This window comes from Lepidothrix coronata, unplaced genomic scaffold (assembly GCF_001604755.1).
Source record: "Lepidothrix coronata isolate B3197 unplaced genomic scaffold, Lepidothrix_coronata-1.0 Scaffold180, whole genome shotgun sequence".
NCBI classification, from domain to species: Eukaryota; Metazoa; Chordata; class Aves; order Passeriformes; family Pipridae; genus Lepidothrix; species Lepidothrix coronata.
This window is the reverse complement of record NW_016690360.1, coordinates 2,206,738-2,231,189: the sequence shown is the minus strand read 5'-3', so window position 1 is coordinate 2,231,189 and position 24,452 is coordinate 2,206,738. Positions and strand designations below refer to the sequence as shown.

General features: G+C 48.1%; 1 protein-coding gene across 2 annotated transcripts in view; it reads right to left on the bottom strand.

Moving 5' to 3' along the window:
• Nucleotides 1-23,459, bottom strand: part of LUZP1 (leucine zipper protein 1) — a 38,088-nt gene extending 14,629 nt beyond the window's left edge. The window contains exon 1 of one of the 2 annotated variants that reach the window (XM_017830560.1): nucleotides 23,355-23,459. The gene's annotated coding sequence lies outside the window, so the exon portion shown is untranslated. Of the gene's footprint in view, nucleotides 1-17,005; nucleotides 17,239-23,354 lie in introns of those variants that run through there. The other variant, XM_017830561.1, reaches the window with a different exon arrangement.
• Between the last annotated feature and the right edge of the window lie 993 nt (nucleotides 23,460-24,452).

Genomic DNA, 24,452 nt, shown 5'->3' with positions numbered 1-24,452 from the left:
AGTGGGACTTGACCTCCAGAATTTTTGTGGAGCTCTCTGCAGAGGAAGCACTCAGGAGTTTCCTATTTCACAGTGCCAAGAAGCAATGAGCGGGATGTGGGCCGGTAAGGGAGGCAGCAGTGCCCCAACACATATCCTTGGGCTGGAGATGATCCATTTCCAGCCAGGCAGAGGGGCCCGTGCTGCAGACAGGCACCTGCCATGCATGCCGTGGAGGTACTCCTGGTGCACACTGGGCACCCTTTGACCCATCTCCTGAAGGACTTCTCTCACTCTGGGGGGGGTCACCAACCTATTTGGTTGATCTCACGCTCCTCAGGTACCTACCTGAAAGGAGCACTCCAAAGAGGACCCGGAGAGGAACCTTGGTGTCCTGTGTGCAGCAGTGCACAGCCTTGGCCACATGCCTGTCCCCTCCCTCACCACCACAGCCATGTCCTGCTCCTGGACAACCCTCTCTCATGCTGTCCACACACCGTGAAGGCCTCGTGGGCCACAGCCCCACTGTGCAGCTGCCTGCAGGCAGGAAATGATGCTCAGACCCCAGCAGAACCCCATGAGAAACATCACCAGAGCGGCACAGGAAAGGCCACGGTGACCAGCTTTGCAGTGCCCTGAAAACAAAGCAGGCCTAGGAGCTGGGAGTTAATGGTTAACCTGGCATCAGCTACCAGCTGGGAAGTGAGAGCAGTCTCCTCCCCAGGACAGTCAAGAGTGTGATGGAGGCAGAGCCGCACAGGGCTGGTATGCAGCACTGGTATGCTGTGTAGGTGTGCGGTATCAGTGCACAGTGCTGGTGTGCTGAGCAGGTGTGCAGTGCTGGTTTCCAGGCAAAGCTGGTATGCAGCACTGGCTTTCAGGCCACAGCTCCCACAGGTCATTTCTGCAGAGCTCAGAGCTGCATGTGGCCCACAAGAGTCCTGCCAGCTGGGACAGGGTGACTTTGGCTACCAAGCAACAGGCTCCTCACCAAAGACAGACCATGGTGGCTCAGCAAGCTCTGCCAGTGGGACCAGTCCCACAGCCCACTTTATGGGAAGGGCTGGGAAATAGAGAGCTACCTCCACAGGCAGGTGGGCAAAGGGGCTGCTCTTCTCTTTCCTCCCTCTTCTACATTCCAAACAATCCTGCAGCATCAGCTGCCACCTGGATGGAGTAGGACCCCTGCTCTCACACACTTGGTGCCCTGGGGGAAGGCCCACCATGGAGGCCAGTAAAGGCTCCAAGCTCAGTGAGCAACTGGGTGCAGAAGAGTGACCTTGTCATGAAAACAACAGGCTTCTGCAGATGAGAAGAAACAATCGCCCTAGGAGGTGACCTGGAGTGGTCCAACACAGACTCCACCAAGAAGGAAGGGGGTTATGGGCATAGATCCCTGGGATGGGACCCAGTATTGCTGGTGAACCAGCTATCTTGTAGCTCCACCAAACCATGCTCATAAAGTTGGTTCCTACAGAGTCTGGACCATGGCTTATAACATGCTTTTGTATTTGCACAGGATAAAGCCGAGTGAAGAGCTGGCTGTGGGCCGCGGGTCAGGATTTAGACCCTCTGGCTATGTTGTCACAGCTCATGGGTAATAAGGAGGAGGAGAGGGATGTTGGGACTAAGTTATTGATTTCTGTGTATGTCAGAGCCTGCTCAGCAGAGAACCTGATTTAGGAGGAAACACTCAAATTTTCAAATTATGCAGATAATTGAACTCAACAATTAACTGTATGAATGAATTACTAGAGATGTCCCTCAGGGGCTGACGAAGTTCCGTGTCTTTATTAATGACAGAGATGACAGGATGGAGCATGTTCTCATCAAGTTTGTGGATGATACTAGACCAGGAAGTGAAGGGGAGCACGACTGATATGCTAGAGGGCAGGGCTGCTATTCAGAGGGACCTTGACAGGCAGAAGAAAGGGATGGACAGCCACCTCAGCAAAATGCAGTCCAAGGCCAGTCCCTGTGGCACCAGGACAGGCTAGGGATTATGGCTAGCAATCCGCTTCACAGAAAGGGATCTGGGGAGTCCTGGACACTGAGGAGCTGAACAGAGGTCAACAATGTGTTCTTCTGGCTAAGAAGGCTAACCACAGACTGGGCTGTGTCAGCACACGTACAGCCAGATCGAGGTGATCCTCTCTGTTTGGCTCTTGTGAGGCCACCTCTAGAGTGTTGTGTCTGATTTGGGACTGCCTGGTACAACAAAGACATGGATGTACTGGGTTGAGTCCGGAAAAGGCCACTGAGATGGCCATGAGCTGGAGCAGTAGAGACACTGAAGGAACTCAATTTTGCTCATCATTATCTACAGTTTTATGAAAATGTTTCTTTAGCAGCATCATTGGATATAATCTTCCCCTGAAACCACTTTATCTTGCCTGCACAAAACATACATAGTCAGTTCACAGCTATGCATGGAGGCAAAAAACCTCCAGCTAGAAACATTTGTGTTAGCTAAACACTTCATGAAATGGGAGATAAGCATCATCTAATTCAGGAGCAGCAATTAAATGACTGCTACATGAGATCTGCATAGATCATCTATGCCAGAGCTCCTTAGGACTGTGATGCTGTTCCTCTGCAGAGGCACAGAAGCATCTTACCCTACACATTGTCTTCCTTGCTCTGGTTTGATTGTTGGTAAGAGTCCCATGAGCACCCACAGCTCTTGGTTTCAGGATATCCCCAACACGCTCATGTGGGGATAACTATTGGCACCCACTCCTACTGTGCTCTCTGCTATGCCAAGATAAAAACATGGCCAGCTGCCACATATGTCTGTACTAGGACACTTGTATATCTCTCCCGAGCGCATTTTGCACTTAATCTTTGGGGTTTTTAACCTTTTTGCTGTGCTTTTATTCTGACAATGCAGCATCCTGCACTGTGGCTGGGTGAGCCTGAGCTCCCACTGAGAGTGCTGCTGGTCTGCCATAGCACCTGTCCTCTTAAGAGTCACAGTATATGTATTTCAGCCTTACCCAATCATAAAGATAAATGAGTATTATTAATACCTTGGCCTGCAAACTCTTTTTATTAGTTTCTTTGTTTGCTCTTGAAGTTGTCAGGGTTTCCCATAGATTCTGGAAAGCAGCACTCATCATAAGCAATAGAAAAATCAATAGATTCAAGCTATAATCAGAGAATAGAAAAGCAATTTGTCCCATTAGAGTTGGAGTCCTTGGGATTCCCTGCATTGTGAAACACCACAGGCTGAGGTTTGTATTTCTCAGCTCACAGGTGGTCCAGTTTCAGGTGAGGAGCAGAGAGGGGCTATTTTCCATGCTCTTACGGATGGTACTACTCCCTCCACTTCCCCAAATGGTGGGGTGAACTTAGATTCTCCCTGTTCTATTTTCTGTTAAATTATTATTCAGAATACCCATGGGAACTGTATTTTTGCACTGAGCACAATGCTGGGAGTGTTTGCACACATCTGGGGAAAGGGAGCCTTAGGTAATGCAGGTCTCCAAACTATGGATTCAAATTGCATTAGGCAGCTGACAGTCACTTCAGGCATGAGGACAGCTCTGGGGATGTACATCAGCAAAACCTGGGGTAGCAAGGGGTTTCCCCTGAGCAGTTAGGGAGGAACTGGTGAAACTATGCTCCTGTTCTAACACATAGTCTTCCACCTGAAGAATAGGTTAGGTGTGTTTGTTGGATTCTCCCCCACGTGCACATACACCTTTTATTTAAAGGGTTTCTGGTGTTGCATACATAGGCAAGGGAGAGTGAACATGCCACGCTCACATGAGGTAACGCGCTGACGAATCATGCTTCTATCACAGCTCAACGTGGTGCGAGCATCAGTGGGACTTTTCTTCCCTGCCCTAGGGTGGAATGTGCTGGGAGGAGTCCAGCATGTCATTCTTCATTTGTAAAGTAAAATTTCTCTGCCGTTTATATAGAAAAAGGACATGGGCGTTACAAATTGCAGGAAAGGCAATACTGTGGCCAGAGCCTTCAGTCAATTAAAGAGAGAAGGAAGGAAAGTTTTTCTTAATTTGATTTTGCCTTTTGTGAGCTCTTTCCAGCACGTGGTTCTTGACCTCACACAATGATACATAGTCATGGGAACAGGAGAAAAACATTCAAGAAAAGAAAAAGGGTATAAAACAAGACAGACTAAATAACAGCCAGAGTCCACTATGTGACATCAACTCTGCATCCCACCTCCTGGGGCAGTTGAGGAGGAAGACAAAGTGTTTACTCACACAGGATGGGGACAGGGAGCCCCTGAACACAAAGGCAGAACGCCGAGAGACTTTTTGGGATGTGTTTATTTTGAGGGATGAACTGTCTCAGAAATGTCTGCATCTAATGGGAGAGGAAATTCTCAAAGTCAGAAAAAGCTCAGCAATCTGGAACTGGTTTGAATATTGACTAATACAATGCTAGACTAGAGATGTGAAATAATGAGACAGCAGCCAAAAATAACCACAGCAACCACAATCTTCAAGAAGACTCAAATGAAGACGCCAAACAGCATCCACAGCAAGTGTGAGACACTGCAGCAGGCTCTGCAGATGCAGAAGAGGATCTGGCACATCCCCGAGTCACACTGACCCTATGTCAACACACAATCACCCAGCAAACTCCTCAGTGCTGCTCTTCTCCTGGCAATGTAAAAGGAATTTCTCTACATGGAGTTGGCAGGGCCAATGCAAAAGCAGCAGAGCATAAAGGCAGATCTGGTTGCTCACAGCAGATGCTTTGAGCAGCACTGGGGTTTGAGCAGTTGCTGTTGCTTTACTGTGCACAGCAGAGATTTTGTTTTCCCCTATTAAAGCTGCTTTCCTCTGGCTCCCTCTTGAACTCACTGCTTGCCTCACACTGGAAGGGCTCACTGAGACCAGGTCTGAGCATTTGGTGACCAGGTGCAGCATCTTCCTTCCAGCAATACACAACAGTGTTAACCTGCACAAGTGCCAAACAAAGCCCTGCAGCTAGTGGCAACCTTGCCCTGGGAGCCCGATGGCAAGGAGGATGTTATCCATACTCCAGAGCTCTTGTTCAGAAACTGATTTCAAAGCCCCTCAGCACGCTACTCCTATGTGCCAGGTATCAAAAATGCCTTGTACCTGCAGCAGACAAGTTACCTATTTTGACAAGCTTATATTTGAATTCAGCAAAGCATTTTTACATATTGTAGGCAAGCAAAAGAGTTGGTGGGACAGCTAGGGACCTCATCAAAATCACAGGCCTCAAGACTTACCTTCCTGCCTTCTTCATGCTCTTTCAACTAAAATGCCCCATCCTGCACTGGAATCAAAGCCGAGAAAGATGTTTTTTGTCTTCCCATCCTGCCACTTGTACTGTCCTCAGAAGCACATTTTACTGTCACATTTGATTTCACAAACACTATGCAGGCATCTCTCCAGCAAACTTGGCAGCATCCAGCAGACAGCATGGGAAAAGCAGCCCCAGCTCAGTGGTGCCTTTGTAATATTTACTGGACACGGAGGTCTCCCACCTCCTTCACCCTCCATCCCTCCCTCCCATCAAGATCAGCATTGCAAAGGCTTCAGGGACCATGGCTGTCACCATCATTTCACCCCCATAACATGTGCTAGCATGAAAGCACCTCCTAGAGCTAAGCCACCCATGGGCTGGCTAAAAGCCCCAGGATCCAAACTTTACAAGAGCTTCAGACTAACTGAAAAGATTCAGAGGAGATCAGAGCAAGCAAGATCCAGAAAATTGTTAGAAAATTAATGAAAGAATATTTCAAAGATTATTGAATGTGAAGAACACCAAGTCCTATGACTCAAGAAGTCCCTGGAAGTGGACAGTGGGGAAAATCATATTCACTATTCTCATGTTCCTCCCCAACATCTGGTTTTGGCCACTGGTGCAGGTAAGATGCTGAGGAGACAGGCACCTCAGTCAGACCTACAGTGCCCTTTCTTCTCTCCTCCAGTTCCTTTTCTTTTCTCCTGCATCTTCTCTGATTCTCAAGCTTCCACTATCTGCAGATATTTAGCATACAGTAAAAGCTCTTCTCAGACTTATCTTTCACACTGTCACTTTAATAAGCTTGATTCCTGAATTTGCTCTTCTAACCTCTTCATCTGGCCACCACAAATCTTACCCTTTGAGCACAACTCTGTTCCCTCCACTCTCTTCTCTCATGCTTGTGCTGAAGGCTGGGTCAGTACTATTAGTCCCAGTTCCTGCTGTTGTTTTCACTCCTCATCTCATCCTGTTACCTTCTGCTTGTCTCTGGTTGGGCTCACTTTGTTCAGCGTCCTAATTCTGCTTGCACGTGGTGTTATGCTGGGGAAATCCTTGCTGCACAATGCTGTGGAGCTAAAAGTCCTCGTGGGTTCATAAAGCAGCAACTAGATAAATTCATGAAAGAAAAATCCCTCAAGGTCACAGATACAGGAAAAGGGACCCCCATCCTAGTTCAGCAAGTCCTTTGAGACAAAACTTGGAGGCTGGGAGAATTCTCTGACCTGCATCGTTGCACACTTCCCTGTCCCTATCCTCCTTCCTGGGAGCCCATTTCCAGCCACTGCTCTCATCCATAGAGCTCTTATTATCTTCTTGGGCTCTTGTATTGTCCCATCCCAAACACCTGTCCAAGTGAAACAGGACTAACACTGCACATCTGCAGTGCCACACTACAAATGGGCTACATACCCAAAAGCATAAACCCACACAATTTATCGTCCAGCAACACTTACAGAGCTGGGAAAGGCCTTCCTGGTAGAATACATCTAATAAGATTAACTTCAAGTACTCATAACTATCTCCGAATCATTTTGCTCATTAGGCATAGGCAGTTCTAACCTTCACATTCTTCCTAACGCTATATCCAAGAGCCACATGGCAACAAATAGATCCCTGTGGGCATGAAAATTACGGAGTATTGTGTGTTTCTCTGCACCCCATCTGATACAGGGCACATTCCACTCTCCTAACAGAGTACTAGAAGGACATCCAAGTCAGCTTCTTTGCAGGAACACTCCTTTGACTGCTGTGAGCTTTTCTGGCAAAAATCTTGGCTCAGGCGTTCAGAGGTTTCCACGTGGATCCCTACAAACTCTGCAGAAAATGGAGATTGCTCTAAAAGTCCTCTCAAAAAAATAAGCTCATCAATTCAATAGCACAGACAACTGGTTACCCTTGTGACTTTCTTCCTGGAAGAACTCAATCAATGAAGTTCGTAAGTAGTAAAAGAAAAGCTTTTCAGCTCCCTTACACACACAGGAACAGCATGAGGAGTTGCCATAGCTACTGTCTGTCCCGGACTGCTGCAGCTCCCAATCCATCTGCTTTCTGCCTTGGACAGAAATCAAAGGACAGGCGGGCAACCAGTCTGTGTGCGGGTGCCTGCTCAGCCTAGGTAGAGAAATGCAATTCAGCAAACTTTCAGTGGATGTCAAAAGCTGGGACAGAGCTGAATTTTGAAAAAGGAAGCATACAGGCCCCAAAGAAGCTATACAACACACCTGCACCAAGGCAGCAATGTGGCTGCAGGGCAAAGCCATGTGGGGAGAGTAAACAGACAACAATCACCTAACATCTCCCAGTGTGCTGTTCAACAGTGCAAACAATGGGATGTACCTCTCATCCCCAGTACAGTCACAGCTCACACAGTCCCAGCAATGGTGTCCAATGTGAGAGTGTGTACTCCATGTCCCAGTTGTATTTTCTCTAGGCCCAGCAAAGTTGCTGTCCTCACAGTTTAAGCACATTTCAGAAGAAAGCAGCAGCTCTGCTAATCATCCTGAAGAGCAGGGGCCCAGGCTGCCTGCTGCTGCCAGGGAGCAACTCTGAAAGCTGCAGAGGCACATTTGATTCAGACAAAAAAGGCTACAGGGCATCACACTGAGCCCCAACCCATCCCTGCTGGGCTTCCCCAGCAGCCCTGACTGGTCTCTTGATGCACTCCTGCATAGCTCTTTCCATGGCCTATTTTCAACACTGTTTTGGACATCCCACTGAAATAAATCTGTTGCCCCAGCAATGGCTTTCTGGCCCTCAGATATACAATAATGCTCCAGAAGGAAGCTGCCACTCTTCAGGTTTTTTGAGAAAGTCTGCTCTTTGATAGTACTTGTTCAAAGATTCTCCCAGGTCCTCTTTCTTATGCTGCCCATTTGCCACATGGTTTATAAGCTATCTTTGCTGAGGTCCATGCTCTGATGAAAACACAAGTTTACTTGCTTGTGTTGCAATTTGGATTCTTGTGCTTTGCTCTGCTTCAGCCACTTAAACAAGTACTACATCTGTTGCCACTTATTCAGGGATGTCCCAAACTGTCCTGACTGCAGCTCTGGAGTGTTGCTGAGCTGGATCTGATGCCTTCTCACTCCCAGCTGCATATTCCCTTGTGCTATGCACACTCACACACTCCTATCCCACACATTCGTACAGGACTTCTCTGGGCTAAAACTAACCTCACTAAGGTAAGAAATAGTGGACAGAAAAATGTTTGTCCCAACACAAAGGAGTACAAAGTATGAACAAGGGTGAAAGTGAGCAACATAGAAACAAGGAAGGCAGAGGCAGAAGGCAGCACTATTTTTCCATCAGTGAGACTTCCAACTGCCCATAGCTGCCAGGTGCATTTCTTAAGGAAAACAGTGACAGAGCTCTTATTAGCTCCTACCTACATAAGCACTTCAGGAGAAATGGGTTTACCACCAGAAACTTCCTAGATTTGCACTTAACTTTGAACTCACACCTTCCTGAAGAAGCTAGTGCCTGCACATGACAGTGCCTGCATCCACACGTTTCTCTACCGCATTAGTGAAAGCAGCTGAGGACACTCTGAGCTTAGGGTCATAGAGGCAAAGGATAACTCTGAAGATCTACGGACGGACCTTCCAAGTCTAATGAGGGAAATGACAGATGATGTTCAGTGTAGATTGGCATTAAGTTACAGACACGGAAAAAGTATCCTAACTTTACAAGTAAAATAACAAGCTTTCACCTTACCACAACCATTCAGGAAATTATCAGCTCATTGCTCCACAGTGGTCAAAAATGATGTCTAACACTATGAGATCCTAGTAAAGAAGTGCAACACAAAAAGAAGAGAACATTAATTTCCCACATCAACCCATGGCATGTCAGCATCTCCAAGGCTGTTTGCAATTCCAGTGCCACCTCAGCCTCTGCTGCCAGCTAGAACAGATATACAACAAAGCTAGTCATAAGTATGATTTCTGAAGAGGAAAACCCTGACAAACAAGAACTATTTAACCTAGAAAATTAAATGACTCATAAGGAATGTGGCAGTTCTATAAGATTATGAGTAATCGGGAGAAGACGGATATGATCAATTTGTCTCTCTGTGCAGTCACAACAAACATGGAGAGATGCTCCTCATGACATGCAGATAGGCTGTTGGACTCTGCCACAGGATGCTGTAGATACTAGAAGCTTCCATGGGTGCTGAGACAGCACACAAAAACTACTTACCACGGGTTTGCCCTGTTTCAACTCCCTTTCCTAGGGCCCTGTTCTTGGCCACTGCAAAAATACTGGGCTAGATACGCTTGTGGTCTGATCCAGGAGAAACGCAATGGCCTTGGGTAGAAAAGTCAAGCCCAGCTTGAAGATCTGTCCTGCTAAGACTTGGGTCAGGAGCTGGGTGAAACCAGAATTATGGCAGAAAGAAATCACGGATAGTGGCTTTTCATGGACAGGCCTTTGCCCTCTCTGGAAGGCCAGGAAAAGCAGCAGCTATGCTTTGTTTTAGGACTTCAACAAGATGTAAAAACCTTGGACGCCACATTGCTCTAAAGCACAGCTTAACAGTGAGAGTAAAGAATGGGTTCATCTCACCCACAAGTCAGCCCCCAGCACACTCCCAGAGGTGGCAGAGCTACAAGGTGAAGCCGAAGCAAACCCATCATCCAGGTCTGCTGACAAATCCTCTAATCCTGAAGCTGACACACAAGGTGACTGAGGCGACCTACTCCTATTTTCGGTATTTTAAACCCCAAGAAGACTGTACGGCTAGGCTGTTCAGATGGGCGCTGTGGGCTGGACATAGGCAGCTCTGTACTTGCTTCCGCGCTGCTCAGCCTCTGCTGCTTCAGAAGCACTTTGGCTCCACAATCGCCTGGAGGTGGAGGCCCTGCAAGGAGGCAGTAACATGCAATTTCACTGAAGGAATGTTCTGATCTCATGTCACAACTCAAGACAGAGCTGTCAACAGATTATTTAACAATCTAATTTGCATCTCATTTTTTAAGTAGGTGTTTTGTGCCAGCATCAATGAACAAGACTGCTCATTGTCAAGAGCAACATATAGTCCTAAGTAGGCTAAACTCTGATAAAGAAGACTGATCCCAGTTCAGGGAGGTTCTCACCTCTAAAACCAAGCCAGAGGTAGAGTCTGAAGTATGAAGATCTTATTTTGTGAAAACAGAGAAAGAAATAGAACGTTCAAATTCATGGTTGCGCTGGTAATTACCTTAACACTTCTTAAAGCTGAGTAAGAATCACACTCAAAAGATGAAGAAGCAGAAGACGTAAGGAATCTTGACTTTATTGATGCTTTTGATAGCACATTCCATGTGGATTCCCATAAGCATAGTAGGGAAACACATGTCTAGAGGAATTATGATGAGCCAGAAATCCCAGGACTCCCTAAAACTGTCCCTTGATGGCAAGAGAAGCACCTAAACAGAGAATGGGTGGACTCACAGCAGAAAGCAGAAGTAAGTGTTCTTCCACCTACCTACAAGGCCATCTTGTGCAAAAAAGGCAAGTCATGCTCTGGACATATTAAGAGAAGAGCTTTACACACAGTAAGTGAAGTAATTTTTTTTCCCTGAGGATCTTGGTGGCACAATACTGTCTTCAGGGCTTGGCTACAGGTTTGTACATGACCACATAAAGGGACCACCAAGCCACTAATGTGTTATCCAGGAATCAGTCATAGTAGCAGGCAGCTCTGTGCTGCACTGAAGATGCAACTGCAGTGTCACAGGGGCTCAGAGGCACAGATCTCCTCACAAGCTGCCTGTTCTGCTCCTTGCTGGCTCACTCCCATGTCCCACTCACACCCCACCTGTATGGAGGGCTCAGCTACCTGCAGGATGGAGCACAACCTCAGCACCAAGTACCCAGCACATCTGCAGTGCCCCACCATCACAGGTACCAAAACAGCTGCTGAAAAACCAAAGGTGAGCAGGGCAGGCCTTTGGCATCCCTCCCAGCTCTCCTATGCTGGGAAATCCAGCTGCCTTACCTCAATGTCCCACCCAGACCTATTGCTGTACGGTTTGAGGAAAGAACCTGGCTTAGCTCTCTGCTTGAACACTCCATCTCCTTGGATGGTACCGGCATCCCCAAAATGTAGCTGCTAGAGCTGTGTATTCAATATAAAAATGTACAGGCACCCTCCACAGATAAAAAAAAGAAAGTAGGCAGCACCATCACATAATCTTTCACCTGATCCCAGTTTGCTGCCTAAGGCCATGTGGATCAATGGCCCCTTGGAGACTGCACTGTCATCACAGACCAAAGAGAGGATTCAGGGTACACCTGTATCAGTACATGAGACTAGCTTAGGTCTGTCCTCCGTGCCAAGGCCAAATGGCATGGATCAAGCCCCCCTGCCCTTTTAAACTTGCTTTGCCTCCAAACATGCCAGACCTTGCTAAATCCTGATCCATCCCCAGGAGATGTCTGCGAAGGTCCAGGCCAAGCCATGCCAAGAATGTACAAACAAAGCAGCATTGATGACGGTGATCCCTGGCTCAGGATTGCCCCCACTCCTTAGCGCTAGTAGGAAATATCTTTTGGGAACAGGCAACTTGTAGCTCTATTTCAGAAAAGGTGCCCTGTCCTCTCTGCACATTTTGCCCTGCGCTTCCTTCTGCTCTTTTTACGCAGAAACTCACTCTGAGCAGACTCAGCAGGCACTGGACAGGCCCTCAGACTAATGGCACAGTAGCACAAGGAAATAAAATGTGACCTGAATTAAAAATGCTCATTCATATTTCAGTCTAAATTTTAATTTTTTTCATTAATCCTTACTAAGAGCCCTTTAACTCAGTAATTCTCAGGAGACTTCTAGGACTGATTACTCTGACAAAATTCAGTATTCAAGATAAGACCAGTTTTAACTGCTCTGTTGTAGGTCCACTTTATAAACCATTATCATTGCTATCCACGCGTTGAACAGAACAGCCCTGCCACTAGAAAGAAACATGATCATCAGAAATCTCCCAAATCAGTAAAAGTTTTACCCCAAGTCTCTGTAGAGTTGCTCTTGCTGGGGGGATCCCTCTTCAGGGTATGCTGCTCTTCCCTTGACTCGTCTGCAAGAAGCTGCCCTGGCCTGGCTAACACCCAACACAGCCTCCCTGCGCAAATCCACCACTTACTGTGCTTAGTGCAGATGCAGGAGATGAATTTGCTGGGATTGTTTCAGGACCCTACTGTTGGATGGATGGATGGACAGCAGTGCTTCTGCAGGCATGCTCAGCAGCCTGGCCTGTGCTGTACTTGCAGCCAAAATGCTTGGGGCTGAATGAAGGCTGCAATTAATATGAATTCAGACTTGTGGAAAGGCCCCTGGGGAATACAGGGAATTTGATTCAGGTTACAGGTGCCACTGCTGCTGTTCCTGGAGCAAACCAGAGTTTAGACTTGAACTGCGTGTTAGAGGAGCTGCAGTGCCCAGTGTGCAGGCACGCTGGCAGCAGCAGCAGCACTGCAGTAGCTCAAGCATACACTGGAGCCCACTGCAGCTGTGCCACTCTACAGCTTTTGGACAAGCATTTGTTAAAGATGGGGGAGAGACTAGCAGCATACCTCAGCTCAGCTGCCTGGGGAACGGCAGGGATTAACACCGAGTGAAGAGGCCAGGAGGAATTGGTCAGCCATTTGAAATGCCTCTGGCATAAACGGTGGCCAGCTTGGGTTACACCAACAGCATCACTTCTAGCTCCAGGCAAACCTTTCTTGGCCAGGGAGGAGACAGTCTCCTATCTGCTCCTTTTGCAATTCATGAAATCTACACACTCTAAACCAAGACATTGGGTGCTGTTACCCAACCAAAGCGCTATTGCCAGCTCTGTGTCTCTTCCAGAGCTCTGCAGGAGCAGCAGCTGAGCGGAGCAAGCATCCAGGACAGCAGGCAGGCAAGATGAGGCACGATGCTTCAGCGGGACGCCCTGCTGTTAGCGGGGTACCCACCCACTGCATGCACTGACTCACAGGCAGCACAGCCAAAGTCTGTGTGATTTCTCCCCAGTCATGTGACCCAGGTGGACCTCAGGTAGAGCGTCTTACACCACTTGTACAGATAAATGAAGGCTCACTAACCCACACACTGCAAGTAATCTCCAGATCCTTCATGACACCCCAACACAAATTGTTGTTAACCCTGTCCCCTGGCTGTACCACAAATATTAACTGTGATTTTGGACTCCTTTATAACAAGTGGCATTTTTTTTCCTTCTGAGCTCCCAACCTGCAGCTCTTTTGTGCACTGGCAAGTGTGAAATCAAATGAAAGGAAGTATTCAGGAATTTATGCCACTCTTTCAAATGTGATTTACTCAATGAAGACAGCTGGGTGGATTGGAAGATCCTAACAGCAGTCTTTGTGTTCAATTTATTGCTGAAAATATCCTCAGGTAACAAAAAATAACTAAAATAACACTTACAAACAGATCACAGCCTGGATCTTCTAAGGAACAACACTGCCTTTGTGAGAGCATGTTTGTAGCTATGAGGACTTAAACACATTAAACCTCAAAATTAATGCTCCATGGACAATAGGGAGACTCCAGGATGGTGCACACTTGGCAGCTGTGCCACTGAAAACTGCCCACTCAAAACCTTTGATGAATTTATGGATGGAATATGTTCACTTACAGGCTGAGTCTCTCAAAAGGACAACAGACAATTCACACGCAGAGCATTGTGCCAGGACTGGGGCAAACAGGGCAAAAAGGTGAGGGCATCTCATTGCCCTGGCAGGTAGAGACCAGCTGCATGCCCTGAGCTACAGACCCTGCTCTGGGCAAGAGCTGTTAGGATTTTCCTTAATGCAGAAAGAGATAGCAGAGGGATACCTGGCCTCTGCTCCCTCCTCCCAAAAATGGGCCAGAGCAATTCCCCATTTGCTTGTATAAAGTGCCTCCTTTGACTAAGAGGGCACCGACACAGCAGAAGAGCCATAACTTCCCAGAGAGATCACCCTCAGCATCCATTTGCCTCCTTCAGTAAGCAGCTAAGAAGCTGTTTCAAGTCAGAAGTGTTGGATAGGATTTCCATCAGGAAGGTCCTGAGTCATACTTCTCCCGCAGACAAGGGTGAGTAACATTACCAACTTCAAAGTTCATCCACCTCCCACCAGCCTCTTGTCCATAGAGCACGAAAGAGTTAAAGATGCCATCCAACTCATCATGGCTATCAAGGGAAAACTTGGTTCCAAATTTTCCATTTCATGCTGCTAGAAAACCAATAATCTTGAAATACCCTGTATTAACAAGAAAGGCGGTTCTACAGGGCAGCCTGCACTTTTTTTAAGTCCACTGTATGTAATGGACAACAGGGACAAATTCTATTGCTCTTAAAGCACACGTATTCCTGCAAGCATTACACAAGATGCTAATGAGGAAATCTGCAGCCTCAATGCCAAGCATTAATTTATCTGAATCTCATCCTAAATGAAGATCAGAGCCAAGAGGGCATATACTTTTGTTATAGCATGTTTAAGAAGTGGAGAGTGAGAAATAGAGCATAAGGCACAAATGGCAGCAGAGGATCACCTCCAGCACTTTTTCAGGGCATGGCTGTCTAAACTTGCTCCCTGACATTGTTATTTATGTGTCTTTTTTCCCCCTGTACTCCCTGGACTGAAGGAAGGAAGGATGTTTCATAGGAAGGACTGGCATGGCTGTGCTGAGTTGGGACCACAGCACTTCCCCCACCACAGCACTTCCCCCACCACACTGTTCATCTCTACAAAGGAGGGAAGGAGTGGGAAATTCACATTTTCTGTCTCGTCTTGGTTGCCAGTAAGGGGATGAAGTTAACCCTAGTCCAGCTCTTGCTCCAAATAGGTTAGTGTCCAAAGCTGGAGCAAGTTGTTCAGGACGGCATCAAATTGTGAAAATCTCCAGGGTCGGAAATGCCAGAACCCTTGGGGCCTGTCAGACCAGTCTCAGGGTGAAAATTATTTTACTTTATGTTCAGTCAGAATTTGCCACGCTGCAACTTCTTGCACCTAGAATGGGGCAATCCCCAGAATCAACCTAGACTGGGGGATGAATGGATTGAAAGCAGCCCTGCGGAGACAGACTTGGTGGTACCGGTGGATGAAAAACTCGACATGAAAGCTAACTGTGTCCTTGGCTGCAACAAAAAAAATAATGGCCAGCAGATCAAGGGAGGTGATTCTCCCCCTCTGCTCTCATGACACTCCACCTGAAGCACTGCATCTGGAGTTCTGGAGTCCTCAGAAAGACTACAGTGGGTTCACACAAGGCCACAAAAAGGATCCAATGACTGCAACATTTCTTGTCCGAAGAAAGACAGAGAGTTGGGGTTGTTCATGCTGGAGAAGAGAAGGCTCTGGGGAGACCTTATTGTGACCTTTCAATATATGAAGAGGGTTTATAAGAAAGACAGAGAAAGACTTCACCACAGACTGTAGTAACAGGACATGAGGCAATGGTTTCAAACCAAAAGAGAGTAGGTTTAGATTAGATATTAGGAAGAAATTCTTCCCTCTGAGGGTGGTGAGGCCCTGGGACAAGCTGCCCAAAGAAGCTGTAGATGCTCCATCCCTGGAAGCGTTCAAGGTCAAGTTGGATGGGGCTTTAGGTAACCCAAAGGTCTAGTGAAAGATCTACCTCAATTTCATGACACTTCAGACACCACCTCACTAGTACTAGGCAGAAAAGAACAACCTTTTCTTTTGATCTCCCCCACACTCAGTCACTGCCATGCCATCAATGCTTTGCTGACACCATTCTTGCTTTTGCAGAGGAGAGGTGGTGTGCCTCACCAGGTCACACACAGCTAGGCTGCAAAGCAAGGACTGTGCTTAATGCTCTCAGCCACATGCTGCAGCAGTCACAGCAGTCACCGGAGGCACACAGGCAGAGATTACTAAAAAAAAAAAAAAAAGGAGAAAAAAACCAAAACCAAATAAACCCATCCTGCTCTGCAAATCCCCTCAAAGAGTAGGCAGCATAGGAAAAACTGAATGGAGATGATCTGTGGGTAAGGACTTGGGAGTATGTTTCTGTTGTAAGACAGGCAGAGAAAGCAAGCCAGAGGTCAGGGCTCAGGAAGGGAAATGTGGGGCAGGTGACCTAAGCTTGAGGAGTACCACCTGGCAATCAAGGCAGTCAGCAGGGCACAGCCATTTTCCTGCACTTAGCAGTTATTGTTTCACTGCCTCAAGCCAGCCGCTCAGCCCAGCTATTAAACACCAGCTACCAGCAGCCTGTTTGCTGTCTAAGCTCTGCAGAGACTACACACCCAGAGAGCCCCCCCATCTTCCCATCACTGCAGGAAGAGAGCCCTCCACCTCCACAGCTGGTCATAGCATTGCTCCCGCAGTCACCTTCAAACACAATTTCACGGCTTTACCAAAGCACTGCTGATACTTGTTCGCCCTTTCACAGTCCCTCTGTGACAGTGGTTACAGACAAAAGGAAAAGCCCTACTCCAAACTCTGCTTCTTGCTGCCATCCTTTGCCCAATGCAAAAAGGCAACATCCAGAGAATTTCAGAGCATATGCAGACAGTTTACAATATACTACAGCCAAATCTCAAATAGAAACATCAACTATTACGTCACACGGGATACCTTTATGCAAAGACATTAATCACACACAACAGCACTAAAAACAATCCCAAAGAGCAGAATGGGATACAGACAGTAGAGTGAGAAGCCTCATTAGGAATTCTCAATTGCTGCAAGTTCAAATTCTCACCACAATGCAGTACTAGCAGTTATTTACTATCATCCAGGAATTATTGTTTTTCAGTAAAACAGACATATTTCACGCTACCTGAGGAATTAATGTTTTTGCAGCTCTGTTCCAGATCCTAGGTCAGGAATCTCCTTTCTATTCTGGTAAATTCCACTAAGATAGCACATGTAACAACAAGTTCTTGGAGCAGTTCATCAGATTTTCCCTTTAAGGTAACCCACTGCACTCCCACGTGAGGCATAGGCACCTCAAAGGCACAAGCAGCTGAAAGTGCTGCAGTGGAATCAGATGATCAGCGAGCGCAACCTTGGAGCCTCTGCAGCCTCTTTTCAGCTTTGGAAACGTGTCCTGCGATTTTCAAACCAATCCACCAGGGAAGACAAAAGGCAGTCTTGGAGCTTAGAACCCAGATAAGGCATATAAAAGTAATTTATATTAAGGCAATTTTGAGGATAAATGTGAAAACAAAGTCTGACAGATTTTGCTGCAGCACTGCAGCAAAAGCTGTCACTCCCAGCTGTATGGAGCTGTGCAGCATGCAGCACAGGGTGGCAGGGCTGACGACACCAGGCAGCAGAGCCACACTGCCAGGAGCCCTTGCTGCATAGCCCAGAGCTGTTCTAGCTTTCTGCAAGCATCTGCATTGCACGTGACAACAGAGGAAAATGTGAAAAGTAAACATTCAAGGTAAAGAAAAACATTCTTGAGTTAATTAAAGAGTTGCTTGAGCTTATTTCATCATGATCAGTCATGTAGAAAGGCACATCTTAAGACGAAGCTACCACTTTTAGAGGTCAATTAGAACACTGCAACACATACATGAGAAGTACAAACACAGGTCCTACCATGTCACGCAACAACGTGCTCTCTCTTTCACTCCCACTACACCTTTTCCTACCACGGCACTTATACTTCCAGTGCAGTGTGCTTGCTGTCGCCTGCTCCTGCCCCCTCAGAGTAGATGGGATGACTTGCTACATGTTGCTCACTGGCTCTCTGAGTGGGAGGGGTGCTGTCCTGCAGCAGAGGTGATCTGTGTCACCGGAAGGCACCCTCCTCGGCTGCCCCGCAGGACTGCTGTGTGGTGACACAGGTCAGACAGCCCTCTCATATCACCTGCCGACAGCCACAGCCTGACACATGAGCCTCAAGCTCCAGTGGTTTTGTAATATTAACCATCAGAGCTGAATCCTACCAGGGCTAAGAAGGTCTCGGTTCTCGTCTCCTGCTGCTCTGTTTTCTCAGAGGTGCGCAGTGTACACTCAAGGATGCATGCCTGGTCTTGGCCACAACACTGTTTGCAGGGAGCCTGAATGAAATCTCTCCTGCTATTTCTGAGACAAACAATCACAAATCCAACCAAGTAACATGGGGTTTTGTGGCAAAAAAAGTCTTATTTATATCAACACCCCCCCAACCATCAAGTTTGCAATTTGAAACTGCAAACCTCAAAACCGCCGAGTTAATGAGTTAATTCAGTACTGAGTGAGGCTTGATACTACGGCCTCAGCCGTACAGTAGGTCAAACTATGACTTAATCGATGGCTTAAAAACCAATTAGCTAAGTAAATTCAGAACTATAAACGTTTACATGCAGGGGCTTGTCCAATCAGTACTAATTAAAAATCACTAAAGCTTACACTTTCCCCTTTGTGACTTGAAGGGGCAAAACCACATTCCTCCCAAACCAGGGCAGACAGTGAGGGGTGGTGAAGAAGCGCCCATACTTGGCAGTGCATGTTTCCCCCTGCTTCATCCTGGAGCACCCAGGAGCCTACCTGTGAGAATTGGGAACTGCCCACAGAGCCAAGCCTGCCTTGTGCCTGCTGCCAAGGGAGGACAAGGGCTGGCACCAAGCATGGCTGGGTTGTGGACAGCCAGAGCAGCTCAGGATGGCAGCTGTTACGCTGCAGTGGGCTGAGAAGCAGCTATACGGAAGTTTCCAGCTCACACAAAGTATTTACACACATGAGACCAGTGCACTTTGCTGGCCCAAGTTCAACACAGCTGATCAGACCCCAGACAACAGGGCTCAGAAGTTACTTTGCAAGGAAGACATTTGAGGTTAACTCAATCCAATGAAGCTTTGACAAACAGGGCCAAAATTGTTGAGACTTAATAGATACAGGAACTTTTCCACTGAAGTACTCTAAACATGGTGTCTCTACTCCTCTGCCCAAACCTGGGCAGCGCTTTGTGCAATCAGGAATTTTACAAAGGCAGGATGTCCAAAGTGAAAGCACCATGAAAGCAAGGTGGTGGCAGAGATCTGAACAGAGACAGCAATACCTAGTATGTTCAAGGGATGCTATCACTGCACAAGTGACCTCACAGACTTCGGACTAGATCCTCAAACTTAAGTTTCATAGTCATTTTCAGGTGGCACTGCACCGCACCTGCCCCTTTCTAGTCCTATGCTTCCCTTTCTTGACCAGAGTAAAGCACCCTGGTAGTCAGGCTGGGAATCAGGTAGGGCTAAAGGGGTGAGAGGGAGGCTGATGGTTAATTTTCATCCAGATCAACTGCTCCCCGTGGCTGCATGGAGTTTGTGTGTCAGCTGGAGCAGGGCTAGAAAGGGCCCCTGGAGGAGAAAGTGGTCAGAACAAGGGGAAAGGCAAGTCCACTTCCTCCAGCAACAGTGCCCACCTGTGCTGATGTAGCACTTCCAAATCCATGACTGGATAGGATGTGAAAATCCCTGTCTCTCCTGCAAGTAGACAGAGTTGCAGCAGCAAGCAGCCACTCTCATCTTCTGTCACACAGAAACAAACTTACCAGTTGATGTGTCCTTACACTTTATAGGTGTGTATTTTGGCAACTTTGTTCGTAAGCGAAGAAATTATCCATTTCATTCCTGGGGTTATTGATGCCAATCCTAAGGGGTTCCACTATGTGCATAACTTCTCCCACTTTCATGGCCCAAGGCTGCAGAGCAGGCTGAGTGCTGAGCGTAACATTAAAACCTCTCTCCTTTCAGCCTGTCACTCTGATAGTGCATTCACCTTTCTGGATTTTGTTTCTACGAGAAATTCAAATGTTCAGGAATGCAAGTGTTAAATTCACTGCACAACTTCCGTAAGAAAGCACAGAAATATTCTCAGCTTTGTTTTACATAGAAGGAAACAGAAACTGCCTGTGAATGGCGTTCATACTTCTGTGCATGCTGAGGGCACACTTAGGTAAGGCTATGTGTTGCATCTGCATATCTTACTCCACTCTGGCAAGGGTTAAAGAACACAGGGCTTGAGGCGATCCTTACAACCCCTTATCTGTCAAAATTAGGGCCTTAGCAGAGAAACATCACTGCCAAAACCTAAGACAATGCCAGAGACACAAAAATATTAAAGCCTAAATTGCCATATTCTGATGGTTGTTATCCAATGCCACACTTCATATTTGATCATCTCAAAAAGCACTGGTTTTCAGGCTACTGAATCAACCAAAACTCCACTGACTTCACAGAAATAGCATGCCTGGAGTGCCTTCTCAGAGTCAGGGTGGTTATGAAAGCTCCTAAATCTGGACTATGAAAGGCAAATGGTTTGTGGGTTTTCCACTAAACTGATTCTGTCACCAGCTCTAAACCCTCAAATCTGGAGAGATGTGACTGTCCACAGTGTGTGCAGTGAATGGCCACAGTTGCCATTAGGAGCAGGCAGCCAGCCCCTGTTACCCTGGCAAACAGCTGAGCTTGGACAGGGAGATTAATCCCACCTTTGGTGACTACGGAGAGAAGAGGACATCAAATTAAAGGACTAAAGCCTGTCAAAGATTCAGCTCATCTAAAGCAGAGAATAACAGAATAGAAGGACGAAACCAACCACCGGTACTGGGAATGCAGGAAGTGCTGGCAAGCAACACCTGCTCATCAGCTATCATCAAGTATTTGAAAACACTTGTGCTTTCTACTTCACATGAGTGGATCCGACCATTACCCAACGCAAAAAGTTTGTACATCGGGCCTTAGACTTGCAAAAACCTAAGTAACCACGCCATAACCATCACAACGAGGGCTCTCTCTTCCAACATATTTTAAGGGCTCCCATGACCTGCACTGCACTAGTCAGTACAAAACATATTACTGCTACGAATCATCTACAGTTCATCACCCTTGCATGAATCTTCCAATCCTAATGGCCTCCTAAAAAGATTATTTGCTTCTTTTCAGTGTAACAACTGTATCAAAATTGTTCTTTTTTGTCATTTGGCTCAGTCATGCCAACCACACTTTTTGAAAAACTTCCATTAGGAAGGAAGCCTTTGGTTCCTCACAGACCACAACCTGTGGTGGGAAGGAAAGGTTTCATGGGGGATGAGTACAACCTCAGAGTGCCTGTGTACAATACTCTGGTAAGGTCACGCTCAAAGAGGTAATCACCAACCCATTTGAACAAACAAAATTACGTGGTCTTGATTGCAAGGCATACCAGGCTTTTAAACATTATCATTTCTGGTAACAGCTACATTTGAGAGTTCTTTTTTAACAAGAGTTATTTTTGCCTGTATTTCCTAGCTCACATTAAATAATGAAAATCAGTAACTTATTCTCAGTTGGGCCAGATTTTCAGAACACAGAAAAAGCCAGAGGGCTAGCAAAAAGCTCACGCTGTTGTAACTTATTTCTACTTCCTAGGAAGTCAAAGTCAGTCAGGCTGCCCTGTACTGGAGTGCAGAAACTTTACCATTTATAGGATTAAAGGGAAGTTGGGGCTGAAGTGCTACTCAGAACAGGAGACACAGGGGGGACGTGGCTACTCTTGAATTGTACCGTTCTCCCACACTCTACCCCGATTCACTTCTTTCCACAGGAACTTTCAGCAATAACTCCAAAAGAAACCAGCTCTCCATGTCCTCCTCCTCCTCTCTGCAGTGGTACAGAGGGCTGGCTGCCCTGAGCAGCCCCAGATGGCCCAGGTGTGATCCTGGTGAGGGGGCCCCATGCCCATGAAGGGTCTTGCACTTCAGGGCTCCCTGCACAGTCATCACTCCCTCAGGCCTCCTGGAGCCCCAGGGTGGGGGAGTCAACCTGGCAGGCAGTGCCGACCATTTTTTGCCATCCTGACCACTGTAGAGCCAAAACAATGGAGGAATTATACTTCTGCAAGTGCCACAAATGCAAACCATCCATGAAGCACGCTGCCCCTGCCAAAATGTGCCAGCTGGCCACTGGCTGCACAAACTGACCAGAGCACAGAGCTGTTGGTTCTGTACTCACACAAACTGTGACACTGAGGAACACTGTCCCCCCTCACTGTCCTGAAGGCTGGGAGATGCATATCTCTGCTAAGAGACTGTAGGCATGCAGTAAGTTGCTGCATTTTTTCCCTAAATTCTGAATGCCTGAGACTACTCCAGGGTTGTAAAAATACTTGCCCCTTTCCACTGTCATCACTGTATATCACTCAGAGAGCGTGGCTTGCCCACCCCAGCGGCTTTCAGTGAGAGACTCAATAAGCAACAACCCCAATACACACGGGTAGCAATGAGCACTCCTTCCCGTGATTTTTGTGGAGGATTTTAACAGAATTTATGCATCAATTAAAATCTAATCCCACTGCAGCTAACTTGAACATGATGATTAGTTGGGATGGTCACTTTAACTTGTGTTTAATCGGTTTAAAGGCTTCAGATGTAGCATTAGAAGGGAAAAAAGATGCAGATTTGCAATGAAAGTGCGGTGACCAAGGACAACCAGCAAAGGTCTGCTGTGCTGCTGGCTTCACATGGCACGTGGGACACCTGACAAAGCCAAATGGGGTACATTTGAGAAATTCTAGGAAGACGAAAAGTTTCACAATGCTCCATCAATTAATTCCTTCACGACGGCAGAGCAAAGAAGTGATTAACAAAGGCAGAGCGTTGGACAAGCAGATATATAAAAGAACGTTATTAATTATATGATAAGCATAGGAAGGCTAGAAAAAAAGGGAATTCAGGAAAAATAAGCATCAGGAAAGGGAGCATGTGGCTGCAGCAAGGAAAAAAAATGGTTATCCACAGAAATCGCGTTAAGCGCCTGGAAATCTCCAAAATCTCAACTCCACCAAGCCCCAGCTATAGGTTAAGGACCTTCTCAGAGGCCAGCTCGCGGCAGCCCCGGAGGGACCGTGCCCTTCCCGGGCGGGGACCGAGCCGCTCTCCGCTCAGGAAAGCGGCTGTTCCGGTCCCGTCGGAAGGAGCCCGACGGCGGCTCCATTTCCGAGCGGGAGCCGAGGCCCCGCCGGGCGCCTGAGGGCCGGGTCGCCCGCGGGGAGACCCCACCGCCCCCGCCACTCCGCGGGCGACCCGGCCCTCAGGCGCCCACCCGCTCGCCCAGGAAGCGACGGGAAGGCGGCGGTCAAAGACAAAGCGGATGCCTCAAATTCCTCCCCGCCCCGCCGGTCTGCGGCAACCCCCGCCCGCCCACTCATCGCCCACCTCTGCCTACCTGGGCAGCGGGAGCGGCCGGGCCTCCCTCCCTCCCAGCCCGGGCTTGGGCAGCCGCAGCCCACGGGGGGCTCCGGGGCTCGGGTGTCGGGTGCGGGCGCTGACAATGAGGGGAGGGACGCGGTACCGGGCGGTGCTTGACGTCAGCGGGAGCGGGGCGGGGGCTGGCGGGCCGGCCCGGCCGCGGTGCGGAGCCTGGAGAGGGCGGGGAGGGACCGGCCGCCATTTTGGGGGGGGGGGGGGGGCCCCCCGGGCGGGGGGGGGGGGGGCCCGCCCCTTTTTGGGGGGGGGGGGGGGTGTCGGGCTGCGCGTGGGGGGGGAGGGAATTTTCCGCGGGGCCCCAGGAGAGAACCGGGCGAGGCGGGTGTTGTGGACGCAGCGTTGTTGGGCGCAGGTGAGGTGCTCCCATGTTTGGTTTCACGGTGGATTCGTGGTCCAGAGCGCGCCGGATAACCCACTCCTCAGCCCCGGCCCGGGGCTACCACTGCCTTGGGGCTTTAGGGGCCGGTGGCGAGACGGGCAGTGCCGGTGCCGGCTCCCTAAGAACAGGGCAGAGCCCCGTGCCAGGTGGCAGAGCGAGGTTTTGCCCTATCGCGTCGTTGCATCCCCTCCTTCAGTGCCATCTCCCGGAAAGTTTGGGACTTGGTGTTCAGTCCAGCTGTGGTTGGTTCCACGTCTGGTATGTGCAGCCCTGAGATGCTGAGATGGGATCAGAGACGAGATCCCCCCAGCACTAACCGGAAAAATCTGCTCCCGGTGTTCCTGAGCTGTAAGCAGAGCCCCGGGACTCCTGATCGGACGGGTGGCATGGTGAGGGACACCAGGGAGCATGGCTCGGTGCTCTGTACAGCTGAGTCCACAGCAGACATGGTCAGGCTGATGAGCAATTCCAGCCTCCTGGCCAGTCAGCAAGACAGAACAGGCTCCGAAGGTGTTGTCGCCTTTGGCCACTGTATCCTTAACTAAAGTCGTCTCTCCAATATTGTTTTATTTCAGATAATGCCAAAGGAAGATGCTTCAAGTGCCAAGTGATCTGCTTGTAATGCTTTGCTAAAGTGTTGTCCTTGCTGTCACACCGAGTTTAAATATCACTCTTTAA